At 38.7% G+C, this 16,563-nt stretch overlaps 1 protein-coding gene across 1 annotated transcript in view; it reads left to right on the top strand.

Moving 5' to 3' along the window:
- The first annotated feature begins 3,487 nt into the window (after nt 1-3,487).
- SPARCL1 (SPARC like 1) overlaps nt 3,488-16,563 on the top strand; it is a 59,815-nt gene continuing 46,739 nt past the window's right edge. The window contains exon 1 of the mRNA XM_003923989.4: nt 3,488-3,912. The gene's annotated coding sequence lies outside the window, so the exon portion shown is untranslated. The remainder of the gene's footprint in view (nt 3,913-16,563) is intronic.

Genomic DNA, 16,563 nt, shown 5'->3' with positions numbered 1-16,563 from the left:
GCATGTTCTTCACATGTACCCCAAAACCTAAAATGCAATTTTAAAAAAAAAATGTGATGTGGTTTTATGGGCTGAATTATTTCCCCAAAAATTCATAAATTGAAGCTGTAACCCCCAATGTCACTATATATAGCGATAGAGCCTTTAAAGAGGTAAATTAAGGTTAAATGAGGACATAAAAGTGAGGCTCTAATCCAACAGCACTGGCATCCTTATAAAAAGTGGCAGACACCAGAAGCATACATGCTGAGGGGAAGGACCGTGTGAGGACACAGCAAGAAAGTGACCATCCACAAGCAAGGAGAGAGGCCGCAGAGAAACCAACCCTGCTGGCACCTTGATCTTGGACTTCCAGCCTCCAGAATTGTGAGAAAATTAATTTCTGCTGTTTAAGCCACCCAGTCTGTGGTATTTTGTTATGCCAGCCCTAGCAAACTAATACACTGAGTAAGCAAGGAAGAGGGTCCTACAGGCCAGGTCCCAGCCAAAACCAGTACAGACGCTGTTTTCACTGCAGCTTTCACTCACCCATACTTACCTCCTTCCTGGGGATCTCCACTATTCCAAGGGAATCGTGTGACCTTCTGACAGTGACTGTACGTCTTGGCTCTTGGACTCCTAATAGGCAGGACCTACATTTCTTTCATATCACCCAGAGGCTTCCGCTATATGTAACAAAGAGGTTCAGTATATGCTTGAGAATTGATTAACGTGCTCTGTGCTCCTTCTCCTGAATTAGGGGTTCTTAACTTCATAGAACCCCTGAGAGGATATTGGGGGCAAGTTTCATAGATGGGTTAAATTTACGAGCTTGCCCACAGTTTTCACCAGATTCTCAAAGGGAATCCTAACACTAAAATGTTAAAAAAAAAAAAAAAAAAAAAAAAAAAAAAAAAAAAAAAAACCTCCAACTTAGATATTGACATCTGTCACATCCTCTGACAAACACTGATGTTACATCACTTCATGTACAGTAACATAATGAGCTCTTTGTCAAAGTTTTCCCAACCCATTTGGACGTCACATATGTTTTCTAAATCTGATATACAGGTCCATCTGCTAGGTGAGTATTACTGTAGGTTTATTGTCCTCAGCTTTCTGAACTGTGAACTATTTTAGAAGAGACAGCTTCAGAAACAATAAGAGCTTGAATATCTGCCAACAAACATTTCCAAATAAAGCTATACTCAAAAGACACTGTGAATTCAAATGCCTTTTTTATATTATTTTTCTCTCTTGTCTTGTTATAAGAAATACACTTTTTAATCATGTTATAAATTAATAAGACTTCCTATAAAACTGAGTCAAAATTCTCAAGCTTTGCTATCTACAAATGAACTCTCTAGATACATATTTATATTTAAGAAATGAACCCAGTTTGGGATTTTAAGTAATTATTTTTTAGGTTAACACAGAGTTGTATAAGAAAATTTATTTTGATCCTTTCACAGAAGCATAAAATACCAATTTTAGTAGGAAAAAAATTTTAGTCAGGTAAATCTTTTTTTCCAGAGCCCTCTAACTGAATCTCTTTTTCACATTCTCATTAAATTGATGTAATCACCTGAAATCAATCTTACAAACCCATCTAAAATAAATAGGGAATGCTAGTTAGAATACGAAGTTAATATTTTGGGTCCCCAAGAAAATTTTCCTAAGCCAACTAGGGACAAATTTTCAGAAATGCTTTTCTTACACACTCTGCAATAGTCCCACTGCTCCTGCACCCCTCAGGAGACTTGGAGAAATGGTCTGTGTCTTCCTTCCACACTTCTCAGAGCAGATGTGCACAGATGCAGGGGAGCAGCATGGCCAAACACTGCCCACCCCTTTATCCTTCCTCCGAGGAGACTGCTCAGCCCGTAGACCTTGGCTAAGGAAAAACATCCCATTGTCTGAGGCAAAAGGACGTCAAGTCCTTTCATCCTGTCCTGGGAAAGGCAGTTTGGAACAAATTATCCTGATTCTAAAGATGTGAGATTGTTCCCAGCTGCACCATGACTTGTTTTTGGCTTCCAGGCAAAGTGCCCAGTATCCTCTGTTCCCAAATTTCCCCAAATGCAAAATAGAGATAATTCTTGTTACCTTTTTCTTGCAGTGTTCTGAAAATAAGTAGGGCAAATAATTCTAAAGTGTTTTAAGAGATTTGGCAGAGGACATATTTGTCTAGCACTGTAGGTGGGGTTTTTTGTTTATTTTGGTTTTATTTTGTTTTTATCAGTGCTATTGCTTTTGGTCAGACTTTGGCAGGCATTTAGAAAATCTAAATTAAGTTATAATTATTCATCGGATGTTAACGGAACATTTACAGTATACAAAGCACTGTGCTAGGCACCTGGAGAATGCAGAAAGGGCACATTCCCTTCCTTCAAGGAGCTTACAGCTTGCTCAGAAGCAGGTATGATAAATATATGTCTGTATCATACAATAGAGGTACTATAGACAAGTTATGTAAGTGTGGCCATGGAAGCTGATTTGGAATCCCACCCTATAAGTTACAGTTGGACACCCTAGAGAAACCACTCGGCCTTACTAAGCTTTAGTTTCCTCTTATGTAAATTACAATAGCTAACATGTATTGAGTGTCTGCTACATGGGAGGGTGTTCTATGCAGTTTACCTGTATTCACTCATTTAAAACTCAGAACAATTGCCTGAAATAGATATTATCATCATTTCCATGTGTGTATCCCTATCTTATAAATAAAAACACTGATGCTTTAGAGAGGTTCTGTAACTTGTCCAGGGTCGTAGTTAGAAAGTGGTGAAGATAGGATGCAAATCCAAGCTGGCTGGCTTCAAATCCTGCTGATTCAACTGCTGTATGATACTACCCCTCAAATGGGAACACAGTAAAACTTACCATGGATAGTGAAGACCAACTGATAATAATGCATAAAAAGCTGTTAGCACAGTGTCTGACACATAATAGATGTGTGACAAGTGTAGAAGTAGCAGTAGAAGAGATTGGACACATATACAAATAACCAGAATGCCAGGCCAATAATGAGTGCACACCTCCACTCTTTTTCATGGGAACCCTCCTTCTTAGTGACCAACCGTTATAACCATGAAGTTACAGTGAGAAGTTGTGTTGAGGGGAGAATTGCAACATTTCTGAATCAGCACACCAGTGATCTACAATATAAAGAGCAATCGTTCTTATATTTGTACATTTCCAAAGCCCCTTCACATAAGGTTAAGGTATCTAAAGTACCTTCCTATTAAAATTCAGACTGTATTTGTTAGAACAATTTACAATTGAGCAATGCAAAAATGCATCTGCTGCAATTCCTTTTCTCCCCTCCTTCAATCCCTACTCCCCAATTTCCTTTAGGAAAAAACAACAGCATGGAGTTTCTTTTCAAGGTCTTAAAAAAAAAATCCCCAAAGAAGGGATGCTGCTTATAAAACCTTTCAGAGTTGTTTGAAATAGAAAAAAAAAAAAATGCATAAAGAGCCAAGTGCTTATATTCTGGCCAAGTTATGAGGCTCCGAGAACACGAGCTTGAGGGGAAGACTGTTAACCCCATCCACGCCTCCAGAATTAGCTCTTTCCCTTTTGGTTTGCATGCACTGCCTGTAAAGCCCTCACAGTGAGAGGCCAGCCTGCTAGGGAAATCCAGGAATCTGCAACAAAAATGATGACAGTCTGAAATACTCTCTGGTGCCAACCTCCAAATTCTCGTCTGTCACTTCAGACCCCTACTAGTTGACAGAGCAGCAGAATTTCAACTCCAGTAGACTTGAATGTGCCTCTGGGCAAAGAAGCAGAGCTAATGAGGAAAGGGATTTAAAGAGTTTTTCTTGGGTATTTGTCAAACTTTTATTCCCTGTCTGTGTGCAGAGGGGATTCAACTTCAATTTTCTGCAATTTTCTGCAGCGACTCTGGGTCCAGCCCCTTACTTAAAGGTAAGTTTTTATAAATTTACTGCATTATCTAATAGCATTTGTTAAGCTGATTTGCGTGATCTGATAAAGCAGTCAAATATTTTTGCCTAAATAATATAAAGCCATTTATTTACAAAAAAAAAATTTATGTGATTTACAGAAAAGATACTTAATAGAGAACTTCAGCAGTTGTATTCATGTTTTCATGTTTCCTGCAAAATTAAATAGCAAGTACTAATAAATGATGGTGATTTTAGTGAAGATCAAAAATAGAAATGTAGTGCTGTGGATGGCCTCAGTAGCATTCAGATCTTAATGAAGCCTGAATCTTGAAATGTGTTTTGTAGAAGTACTTTATTACGTATACGAAATAAACTCTAAAGAAGGTAGTTTAAAAAAAAACTTTCAAATCAAATAATTTGCATGTTTTCCATATTTAAATTATCTAAAGTTATTCAATCTCCCATACTTAACAGCAATGCAGAAACAGAACTTTCTGCTTTTCCAAAAGGTAGGAAAATTCCTCTCATTATACTATATTCTTGTTTGATAATTTTTAAGTAATTGTGATTATTTTCCCTTTCTTGATTCCCTTTTACAGCTTTATAACCAATTGTTTTTTGCCTCCTACTATCATTTGTTAAGATGCTCACACACAGACATAAAATTTCCCTAATTTTTGTTGAGTCTTATTTACAAAAGCAAAAAAGGGAGCGGAGAATTAAAGAGCTAAAGAGATTATGATAACTCATATTGTAAGGTACTATCATTCTGGCTCTCTTTTCTAAAATAAAACAATACCTTCCCAGGCATTAAAGGTCACTCTGCAGGGAAAAAAAAAAAAGAAAGAAAGAAAGAGAGAAATAAAGAAAAGGAAAAAAAAAAAACTTGCTTTCAACTGCAGATCAATACTGTTGAAACAGTACACCAAGAGGTACTGCAGAAAAAGTATCTCTTTTGCACTGCCTTCAGTCTGCAAAGAGGTTAAATATGTCACCTTGGCATTGTGTCTGAGCTCTCCTCTGGCCCAGGGCCTAAGCACATTGAAAAGAAACGTTCACTCAGTACAAGTCAGCAGAAATCTTTTTTTAAATTCTCTCTTTCTCACAGATACCAGCTTTTTTCAGTTCACAGTTTATTCAGTTAAACCTGATGGTTAACTATGATTTCTTTTCTTAAAAACACCCTCTTTGGAAAGATTTAAGTTCATATTTCTGTTCATTTAATAAGATCTAGCAAAGCAGAGCAGTCTATTTCATCTACTTATCGTCCAATCAACTAGTTCCACTTTCCACATTTTGGAGAAGAATATGTACATGTTATTTACGAACCTTTTCTTTTTCTTTCAGAAAATTTTCACACAGCCATTGAGCAATTAGAGTAATGACATTTCCTTCCCAGGTCTTTAGAGATTTAATCCCCAATAGCTTCTCATGGCACAGATTCACCTATCAACTAAGTTAAAAATAATAGTGATGACAGAAATGAAATGGGTACTGATGTATCTGGACAACTTCAAAACATTATTTATTTCATTTCCTCTAGACTGTTATTTTTACTCAGTTGACTTAAAGATTGCATTTTATGTAAGTTTAGCACCATGCTCAGAACACTCTGGGAACATTTTTCCACCAAGGAGAACATAAACAACTTGTTAGAAGACTTGAAGTAAACGTAGCCCTCACTTATCCCTCTAGAATGATCTGGAGAAGGAGATCCCCATAATTCCAGCGACATTTCCCAGTAGGCCTGGCTTCCTGAGAGATGCTTAACCAGGCCAGGGTCTGTCTCTCACAGGGCCCACAGGGCATCTTCTGCCAAAGGCTGAGTTAGTGGTGGTAGCACTACCTAGGGCTAGCCTGGCTATGTCTGAGTCATCAAAAGATGGATAGAACTTTGAAAAACAGAGTACACAGTGTTGACTGATTGTTCCAAAGGTGGGGAGGCAATCTAATAAAGTGAATAAAACCATGAGCTGTAGTTTATATCTGACCGTATGGACCTGGTTTATATAAGAGCATTTTTTATATCCAAGCTTTACCACTAAATAGCTTTGTGACTTTAGGCAAACAACTTAATCTCTTTGTGCCTCAGTCTCTTCATTCATGGAAATGGGATTATAAAGTTAGTAGCTACCTCAGAGATTTGTTTTAAGAATTTAGTGAAGAAAAGACCCATGTCTGGTACATTAAAGCAATCAATCAATTGTAGCTAATATGAAAGTACTGGACTAACTATAGGTCCCTATTGAAACTCCATAGAAAGGGAACTGACTCTAGATCTTTGCTCAGGGTTTCTTCCTTGTATTTATACATTTTGCTCTATAATAAAACATCAGTACCAGGTCTATGTCTCTGAGTCAGCACAGAAGAGTGGGCAGAGCATGGGCTTCAGAGTCTAATGCATCTGGGCTAGAATCCTGACTCTGCCTCTTACAAGCAGTGCAAGCTTTGGCAGTTACTTCACATCTCCAGGACTCAGTTTACCCATCTGTTTAGCAAAATGGTGATAATGATACACACAAATAAGGTTGGTGCGGGAATCAAATGTGATGTTTATCATATGCCAAGTATAGCACTTGGCAGAGAACTAAACACAGGAAAGTTGACTGGTTGCTTATAAGGAATCTCATACATCAGTGATTTATCTGTTACATACTTGCAATGATTTCTCTGAAAGTAACAGTGGAGATTGAGAAGGAAATATCCTTGAATTGCCTTTTTTATCCAAAGAAATGTAAAAGTAATTCTGACACTGCTTTTTTCCCCTGGTAGAGGGGCCTCAACACGAGGTAGTTATTACTGTGAGTCTTCACTGCTGCATCGGTGAGTAGCTTCTTAATGGCCAAGTCAAAGAAACCAAAGAAAGTGTTCTGAGTCAGTTTGCCATTACACAGAGTGAGAAGAAATGCTGCTTTACAGTCAATTCTGTTTTATTGGCCTACTTGGACAAGAGAGAAGGCCCCCAACATTTTTTCTTTCTTATCTCTTCTAAAGGCAAGAATAGGGCTTTTGACTTGCTCCAGGGGATATTTATTTCCTCTCTAACTAAAATTCAAAGGAAACAGTCTCTTTTTTTGGTCTTTGTTTTGCATTTTTGTAAACCTCTCCCCTATGTCTCTAGCATTGAAATGTCAGCTGCTTTTTCTGGCTGCCTGTAGCGGGAGCAGGCTGTCGTCATAGCAATGAAAGGGTGTAGAGAGACTCCTGCTTCATGACTCGCTCTGAGAAATAACTCTTAGTCTGCTTTAAAATCATTCTTTAGAAATGAAGTCTCTAGTCCTGGCTTGTTTCCTTCCTATTACACAACCAACTTACATACACCCATTGCAGTAGCTAAATGTTTCCTTTAAAGGTTTAGTGAATAGGTATTTTTAAAATGAACAAGAAGGTGCCTAGTTTCCTGTGGCATACAGGGGAAAAACAAGTGGGAAGGCAAAGGAAGAGAAATAAAAATGGCCTCACTTGGTACACATACTGCAGCACACCCTGCAATAAATCCATTTTTCAAGTTCCCACTGATTCCTCCCATATTCACAGTGTACTATAGTGTAGTGGTTATGGAGTGGAATTCTGGGGCAGACTGCCTGGACTCGAATCCTGGCACTCATACTTTCTAGTTGTTTTAATCTAATCCATTCTGTGCCTCTGTCTTCTCATCTGTGAAATAGATATAATAACAGTCATAAATTGTCATGGGAATTGAATGAGATTGAGCATGTAAGGCATTTATTACAGTATCTAACCCATGGTAAAGGTTGACTGCTAAGCTCAGGAACCTCAGTTTCCCCCACTTTTGAAATGTGGATAACAGCTAATTCATAAGATCATTGTATGATTTATTTATTTATTTTTTGAGACAGTCTTGCTCTGTTGCCCAGGCTGGAGTGTAGTGACATAATCTCAGCTCACTGCAACCTCCACCTCCCAGCTTCAAGTGATTCTTGTGCCTCAGCCTTCTCAGTAGCTGGGATTTACGGGCATGTGCTACCATGCCAGGCTGATTTTTGTAATTTTAATAGAGATGGGGTTTTGTCATGTTGGCCAGGCTGGTCTCACACTCTGGGCCTCAAATGATCTGCCTGCTTCAGCCTCCCAAAGTGCTGGGATTACAGGTGTGAGCTGCCACACCCAGACAATCATTGTATGATTAACTAAAATAATAAATGTACATACTCAATAAGTAGTAGTTATTACAATTCTTTTCATGGTTTTGTTACTGAAACACCAAGGTTCCAGTGTAGATCCTGCTGTTCGTTTCACAGAAAGCCAATCACTGAGACAACAAGTATTGCCAATGAAGAAGGCTTTAATCAGGTGCTGCAGCAGAAGAGATAGGAGCACAGTCTCAATCCATCTTCCTGACTGAATAAAACTAGGGGTTTATATAGCAGGTGAGAAATGTAACAATGTGTAATGAAACAAGAGCTAGAGAGGGGTAAGGAATCAATCATGGTGAGTAAGGGGTCAGGTACCTGCTACAGTGATCTGGTGAGTTTCAGTTCTTTGATACTTTTTTAGAAGCCTGAAGATCCTGTCCTGAGGAAGGAACTCAAATAAAACAAATCTAAGTTTCACACTTCACCAGAAGGGTCAATTTTTATGTTTTCCAAAAACATGAGTCTGTGGGACTATTGGGTCAGCTTCAGTTTGATCTAACTCTGATAGGAATGGACTTTTTGAACTTGGAATCTCCCAATGAGTTAAATATAATGAATAGAGGCCTCAGAATTACCATTGCATAAATATGAACCATTTGATTTCTAAAGGGGGAAAAAATTGTGACTTTTTATATTTTTAAAGACTTATTTCATCTAGATTAACATTAGGTTAAAAAGTATTAAAATGTCTTATCTTTCATTAACTTTTTATTAAAGTTTCTACTTCAATTCCTCCAGTATTTTCTAGGTCACGCAATTATGAAAATAAGTCAACACTTTTAACTTACATCTCAAACAACTAATGTATTCAGTGTTCTATCCCCATGCAAAATGCCACAGATGCAGCAGGGAGTAAAACCAGAGAGGGGCTGAACTCTTATGGGGCTTACCATGGAGTTAGGAAAATGGTCATTAATGAAACCATCACATTAATAAAAACTACATAGGCCAAAAAATAAAGTGCCCCACAATACAACACCATCTTTATCTTTCTAGTAAGAAGATCCTCAACCAAACTGTTTGGCCAAACAGAATGTACAAATGGGTAATATATTGTAATGTGACTTGGGATATTTAATCTACTGTTCACATACATATTTAAAATGTTATTTTAATTTAACTATTTTATACTTATTAACATGATTTTTTCTTTTCTCACATTTCATGAAACAATTTTATTGAAACTCTTCATACGCATCTTTAACACCAGCGTGTGTGTTCACTGGACCCACTCTGTAATTATCTAATACAGAGCACATCATCAATTCTTCTGCAAGTTGCTAAACCTCTGCTGATGCTGCAAATTTAATTCCCAGGCATAAGTCCTCATTCGTGATCATGTTCTCCACACTTTCATTACTTACTAGATTGATTTTTCCAGGGCTCTTTAAAGGGCTTATTTAAAACCACTTGAAACTGTAAGTGTGGCTTTCTAAAATTGTGATTCCAACACCTGCAATAATGAAGTCATACCTCAGAAATAATGACTAAACCTGCTTTAAATATCTTTATGTATTTCTTCATCCATTTTGTCAAGGTGACCTTCCTAAGAACAAAAATAAGCATCTCTTGAGATCATTTCTAATTGTTTTCTTGAATAATACTTTGCTGCTCAAAATTAAGAAACTGAGACAGTGGCCATTAATGTGAGAGACTTTGGAAGCACTTGAATATAAGGCAAATCCCTCTTTTTTACAGCAGGACTTGTGAGAGTGAAAAAAAAAAAAAAAAAAACAAAACATTTTATTGGAACCCATACCATATATAATGATATGCTGAAATAAGTGCTATAAGGGCAAAGCACCTTTGTTCTAAGAGAGTACATAAGGATCCTGACCTCCACTCAAGGTCAATAATGGCTTTCCCTGATCTGAAGTCTGAACAGATGTTAACTCTGTGTGTGTGTGTGTGTGTGTGTGTGTGTGTGTGTGTGAGTCTGTGTGTTGGGTGATGGTGGCTGGGAGGAGTGGGTCCTGGCAAGAGAATTCTGACAGTGTGAACAACTTGTGCAAAGATGCTGGAACAAGAGGGATCGTGGCCTATTTGAGGAACTGAGAGGCAGCCAGCTCCCGAGAGCAAGGGCAGAGCAGTGAGAGATATAATTCTCCATAATACTCCCTTCCCTGAGCACTAAATATATGTGCCCTCTGCTTGATTCAGGTTTAATGTATATCTTTAACGTCTCGGTGGAATTCTGGTGAGTCTCAAAGCCCCAACAGGCATAACCATTTCTATGCGTAGCTCAGACCCATATGGTGGTAGATTCAATTAGGAAGGATGATGGGCAGTTGAAGGTCAGAGGTTCAGAAAAGTCTGTATCACTGAGTTTGACTATATCGTATACACTCACGGGGCTGGGACACTTCGATGTCAGATGGTGACTCAGCAGAGAACTCAAAATAGAAGAACATATTTTTCATCCTTCAGATGACTTTAAGGCCAAACCATAGAGCTCTCCCCAGAGACTCATGAATACTTTAAAAGCCCTATAAGTGTTAATGTTGAATCAGGTAACAGCACATATATGTTAGCCAAAATATGACCAAGAGATTTGCTTTCTGATTGCAAAGCCTTTGACTGTCATGTAAAAACAAGGTGAACAAGACTGTTCTGAGTCTGACTATAAAGTACCTATAATAATTGTTTTGTCTACTACATTTCCCAGAAAGGAAAATTTTCCATAGTTGTAATAGTTACTAAAAATAGCAGCCTACAGGCTTCCTCTGATATAAACAAATTCAACAGAAGATACCTGGCCTCATTTGGATTCATGGATTACATACTCCAGGAAATGATAGACCAAGAGTAATAAGAAAAAGAAAGTAACCAGCAAACCTCTCCTTTTTCTAGTACACATGGTGTCTTTCTTAGTTCATTAAACTTCAGACAAAGAGATAAAGAGATCAAGTTGTCATCATCTGGGAGGGTTCAGAAACCGGGGGAACTCTAGGCAACCCAAGGAAAATTCTATTAGACTTGAAGCAATAACAACCAGCATTAAAATTTCCAAGAAGTCACTGATGTGGCCAATATAAAGAGGAATCCTGTTCCTCCTTTCAGAGGCACGATGGCTGTGTTTACAGTCTGCCTCAGTGTTCAGAGAGCTTATTAATGCCTAACAGAAAAGGAAAGAGAAGGAAGATAGAAAGTATCTTCTTGGGCAAGGCAAGAAGTGCCCAAGGGAGACGGTATGCTAAGTTGATTTCAGTAGCATGGTAATATACAGAACTTCCAAAATAAAATTTATCTTTTAAATTTTAACTGTAAATTAATCTTTTAAAAAACTATAGAAACTGAAAGTAAATCAGATACAAATATCTACTTCAACCTAATCTCACTGCAGTTTAAGTTTCTAGGAAATACCATAGAAACTGAAGTGTGCCCAATTACAAAAAAGGATGCAAAATAAACTGTAGTACCCAAAATGAAAACATATTCTGGTTGTTTGTGTAAGTGCGCTACTAAATCTAGATGGAGAATCATGTTTTTGTGTTTTAGATTGTGCCAAACTTTAGACACCCTCCTCTTCTCTAGGAGACACAAATTTCAGGACAAAGAAACAGAGATGGTTCAGAAGTTTTTATTGAGAGGAATGTCCTGGGTTTCCAACCAAATGCAATGCCCAAGTGATATTTAGCTATTACACACATAGCCTTTCATCAGAGATTGGGGGGTAGCTGACACACATGTGGCCTATTCTGTCCACACCTTTCAGATCAGTCTCTGAGGGCTTGGCTGCGCTATGTTTCCAGCTAGTAGAAAGGATATTTAGGCCCCTTTGCCTTGCTTTTCCACGGACAGAGCTTGAAGAGTGCTGAGAAATCCAATTACAACTTCCTTTCATGGTGAAATCCAATTACATCCTCTCCCATGGTGAAAGCCAATCTTTTTGATACAAAAGGAAACTAAAGGGCTTCAAGCAGGGTATCCCCTTGTGTTCTGCCTTCTCACTTAGGCAATTATGCAGAAAGGTTGCAATGACCTTGGCTTGCCTTGCTTAGGAACAAAAGTCGTAATCTACTACCCCTTACTCTCACAAAAAGAAAAAACATTTTCATATCTGATTCCAGGAGTTTGGGGAGTTTTCTCAAGGATCCATTAGTTAGGCAAAGCAAATTTTGAGCCAGCCCTTGCTCCCTCCACAGACGCTTTTATTTGGGCAAGATGACTTCTCTTATTGAACTTGGAATGCCACGTTAAACAATAAAAAAATTAGTGAGTTATTTAGGTCAATATCCTCCCATAATCTGTTTCCAACACCTTTTTTTTTTTTTTTTTTTTTTTTTTTTTTTTTTTTTTTTTGTGACAGAGTCTGGCTCTGTTGCCTAGGCTAGAGTGTAGTGGTGCAATCTCTGCTCACTGTAACCTCCACCTCCCAGCTCAAGTGATTCTCCTGCCTCAGCCTTCCAATCAGCTGGGAGAGTACAGGTGCCCTTCACCACACCTGGCTAGTTTTTGTACTTTTAGTAGAGATGAGGTTTCACCATGTTGGCCAGGCTGGTCTTGAACTTCTGGCCTCAAGTGATCCACCCAACTCAGCCTCCCAAAGTGCTGGGATTACAGGTGTGAGCCACTGTGTCTGGCCTATTTCTTACACATCTGTGGTATGCAATACTGTGTGTCATCCTTTCGGCCAACCTGTTTGCTTGACGTTAGTAGGAAACTTCAGTACTGCTTAGAGAGGGGTCACCCTAAATTCCTAAAACCCAGCTGAAATAAACAGAAACAGTTCTCAAAACAGTAATTTATGAAAATACATATTTTCTAAGTACTTGACACGTCTATAATTGCTGAGCTATTTAATAAAATCACTAACCACATTCTATTCAAATCTCTGTCACTTCTGTATAATCACTGTACTCCACTTAATGTGTATAAAATACAAATTTGCAGCTTATAGAGAAAAAATTAGCAAACTTTCAGAATAATCATGCAGTCAACTAATGGTTTTTGATTGAAGATGAGTGGAGTGGGGAGTGGTAAATGGTTATCTTTTTCAAAAATTAGGATAAACTTTCCCCCAGGTTCAAATAAAATTAACTCTGCCTACAGAGTTAATGAACCCACAATTCAAAGTGGCCCTAAGTAGCTCTAAAAGCCAAGCATTTTTACATTATTTGATTCAACTTGAGTTATTGAATTGCCTATATAATATGATAGGGACCAGGCCGGACACGGTAGCTCATGCCTATAATCCCTGCACTTTGGGAGGCTGAGTCAGGTGGATCACTTGAGGTCAGGAGTTCAAGACCAACCTGACCAACGTGGTGAAAACCCTTCTCTACTAAAAAATATAAAAACTAGCAGGGCATACTGGCATATGCCTATAGTGCCAGCTATTCAGGAGGCTGAGGCAGGAGAATCGCTTGAACCCAGGAGGCAGATGTTGCTGTGAGTGGAGATCAGCCACTGCCCTCCAGCCTGGGTGACAGAGTGAGACTCCATCTAAAAAAAATCAAGACAGAGACCCAGCAGGAAGGTAGCCTGAGAGATACAAAACTCAGAAGAATTCAAATTAATGATGGGTCAATAAAACACGTGAATGGTTTCATGATGGGTTTGGGCAGATGTTCATTCTGTCTTAGCTCACTGGAATCATTTTTAACTCTCAAGCTATTAGTTCAGTGGATTCTCCCAACCTTTTGCTGGGGACCAAACAACTTTGAGCTGATTCTCTCTAAATCAGAGCAGTATTCTGTTTGAGTTCATAAGAAACAGAATACAAATGCTGAAACTTAAGTATCTTCTTTTTCTCTGTTTTTCTTCCCTGATGCAAACTCCAACTAATGGGTTTTGAGGACTTGATAATGGGATGCAGGTTCATGTGTTTCTAGAAAACCTTTTCAATAATTTCCTAAAGTATGGGGAGAATAAAATACTGGAAGATGTTGTTATAAAACAGAAAATGCTTGGTTTAAACCTAGGTACTCATGGTGATCTTGTTTTCATTAGTTTTTTGGATAGCCATCGGAAGGGAAGAGAAGTATCAGCTTCATCTCACCAATAAAAACAGTCGATGTTTTCTTGCAATTCGAAAATGAAGCCATTGATTTCAAAAGCAAATGTTTTGTTATACTTTGAAAAACACTCTGGATTGGATTGTTTGAGGTTACTATAGCCTGAGACAACTGCAGCCTCAAACTCCTGGGCTCAAGCAATCCTCCTGCCTTAGCCTCCTCAGTAGCTGGGACTACAGGCATGAGCCATTAAGCCTGGTTTGAGGAGAATAATAGAATCATCTTTTCCCACAGTGGAAGCAGACGAATTAACAGCTGTGGACCAGCTGTGGCCAAGCTGTGTCTTTTCCTTACTTGAAGGCGTCTTCATGGTGTTTTCTCTCTGAAGGCATCAATAAGCTTCCAGGTTTTCACCCTATTTTAAAAGAACTCCTCAAACTCTAGTCATAAAATCCATTAGGGTTTATTATATCTGCTTCTTTCAGAAAAGGCAGATAATAAGTGACTTTGCACCACTGAAGTAAGCAAGCAATTGTTTCCCCTATTACATGTGTTGGCCCTCACCAAGGTACATGAGAAGCTCGGACCATGATCTGAATCCTGAAAGGAATTCTGCTGGGACTGAATGCTTGCATTAGTGGTTCACACCAAAACGAAATACTCATCAAAGTACACCATTATTCCCCAGAAGGTCCCAACACCATGAGAATGAGGCTACTTGGAACTGTTCTTCGGTATTATCTGTTGTTTTTTCTTAATTCTGGAAGAGAACTATCCCCAATGAATAATTCTTGGTCAATTCACAGAGCTGAAAGCACTTGAAATTCCTCTCCCAACAAGCAGAATTTAACAACTGACTTACTCGGTTAGCAAAAGAGGGACAATTTCCACCGAATCCAAAGGTGTTTTATATTATACTGGTAGAGTTTAACTAATAAGGGAAATTCAAATAAGAGCAGGCAGAGGAGAAAGCCAAGAACCAGGCATTCAGGGGGAAGAAATTACAGAGTAGTGAAGAAACAAATAAATTAAGGGGTAGGGGGAAGAACTAAAGGCAGAAAAAGAAGAGGATTAATCTATCTGATCATTTCAGGAGCTAGGCTTTAAATGGTATATTGACATACTGCTAACAACATGAAGCCAATCATTCAGATATTATTAAGTTACTGCACCACCACACATGCCAGGACTTTGGGTAAGCCATCCTATTCCAGATTCAGGGTTTGTGAAGCCAGGAGTTTATACGTATGTTTCAGAACTTCTTTTTTAAAAATAGAGGAGTCAAAATCAAGTTTAGAACTTTGTATGGAGCCTGCACAGGTAAGGGGCCCTGAAACTCAAGCTTCCTAGTTTTGTGGCACACCTATCCTGGCCATATTCAAATGTCTAAACCCCAAATACAACAAAAGTGGAGGGAAATAAATAAATGTAAATATGAGAAAATCCCGCATTCCTTTCCTCTGAGAGAGAAAATAGTAGCACAGATATCACAGCAGCACTTGAGCAAAGAAAAATAAATATGGCCAAAATAATTTCTCCCACAATAACATAGGGCCAGGAGTGGTGGACCCTCTCCGAAGGACTGGCAAATGTCTGAGACAAAGAACAGGGAACTGTCTCCTTGGATGGATCCATCCCATCTAGAGCTCTGGAATGAGACACAGTGAGATTAGTGAGTGGTATGATAAGATGAGATACGATGAGAGACTCTGAAAGGCATAATTAAGAGGTGGTGAAAGGTGGCTATTTCACAAGCTTGGGTAAGATAAGCCTGGGAGATCCTCTAAATATAATTAAAGTAATCCCTCAATTACACATTATAGAAAAGGAGGAAGAGACTAGTTTCGCCTGAGCAAGACAGAAACAGACCTTTAAGAATGTCCCTGAAAAGCCCTCCCTCTGGGTGTCCTTTGGCCCCCATGCTCCTCACTGCTGACTGGGCACAATGGTAAAGAGAGAAGCGCTCACTGGATGGTAGTTCTGTGAAATGGAGGTGAGGGTGACAGATGGGAGTGCACTGGTGGTACACAGATAAAGTGCTTAGCATAGAACCTGGCACACAGTGAAATCTCAGAAAATGCGTATGCCATTGTATGAGCTACTATTAAATGTTCTAAGATAAAAATGTACTTTTTCAATAAAATAATACTTTGATAACCATAAGCGATTCTACTACTAATGAGTATACTTGAGTGCTATTCCACACAAAAACATTTAATGTTTGTAGCCATTTATATATTGCTACCTACAAACTTAGTGACCAAATCAACTGTTTCATAATGTCTTGAGATCCAGTGGGTCAGATATTTGGGCGGGCCTCTCAGAGGTACTCAGCTGGGAGATGAGCTGATCCAGAGTGGCTCAAGATCTCTCCACTCACATGTCCTGCACATTTGCAAGGACAGATACAAAGCTGGGATTGGTTGTTGAAGTGTCCTCTGTGATATGACAGTCTCTTAGAAAATGGCTTAAGGCTCCCAAAATGAGTTTTCCAAGAGATCCAGGTAAAAGTTTCAGTGTTGTTTATGACCCAGCTTCAGAAGTCCCAGAACATCA

Source organism: Saimiri boliviensis, chromosome 3 (assembly GCF_048565385.1).
Source record: "Saimiri boliviensis isolate mSaiBol1 chromosome 3, mSaiBol1.pri, whole genome shotgun sequence".
In the NCBI taxonomy this organism is placed as follows: Eukaryota; Metazoa; Chordata; class Mammalia; order Primates; family Cebidae; genus Saimiri; species Saimiri boliviensis.
This window is presented reverse-complemented; position numbering and strand designations above follow the sequence as displayed.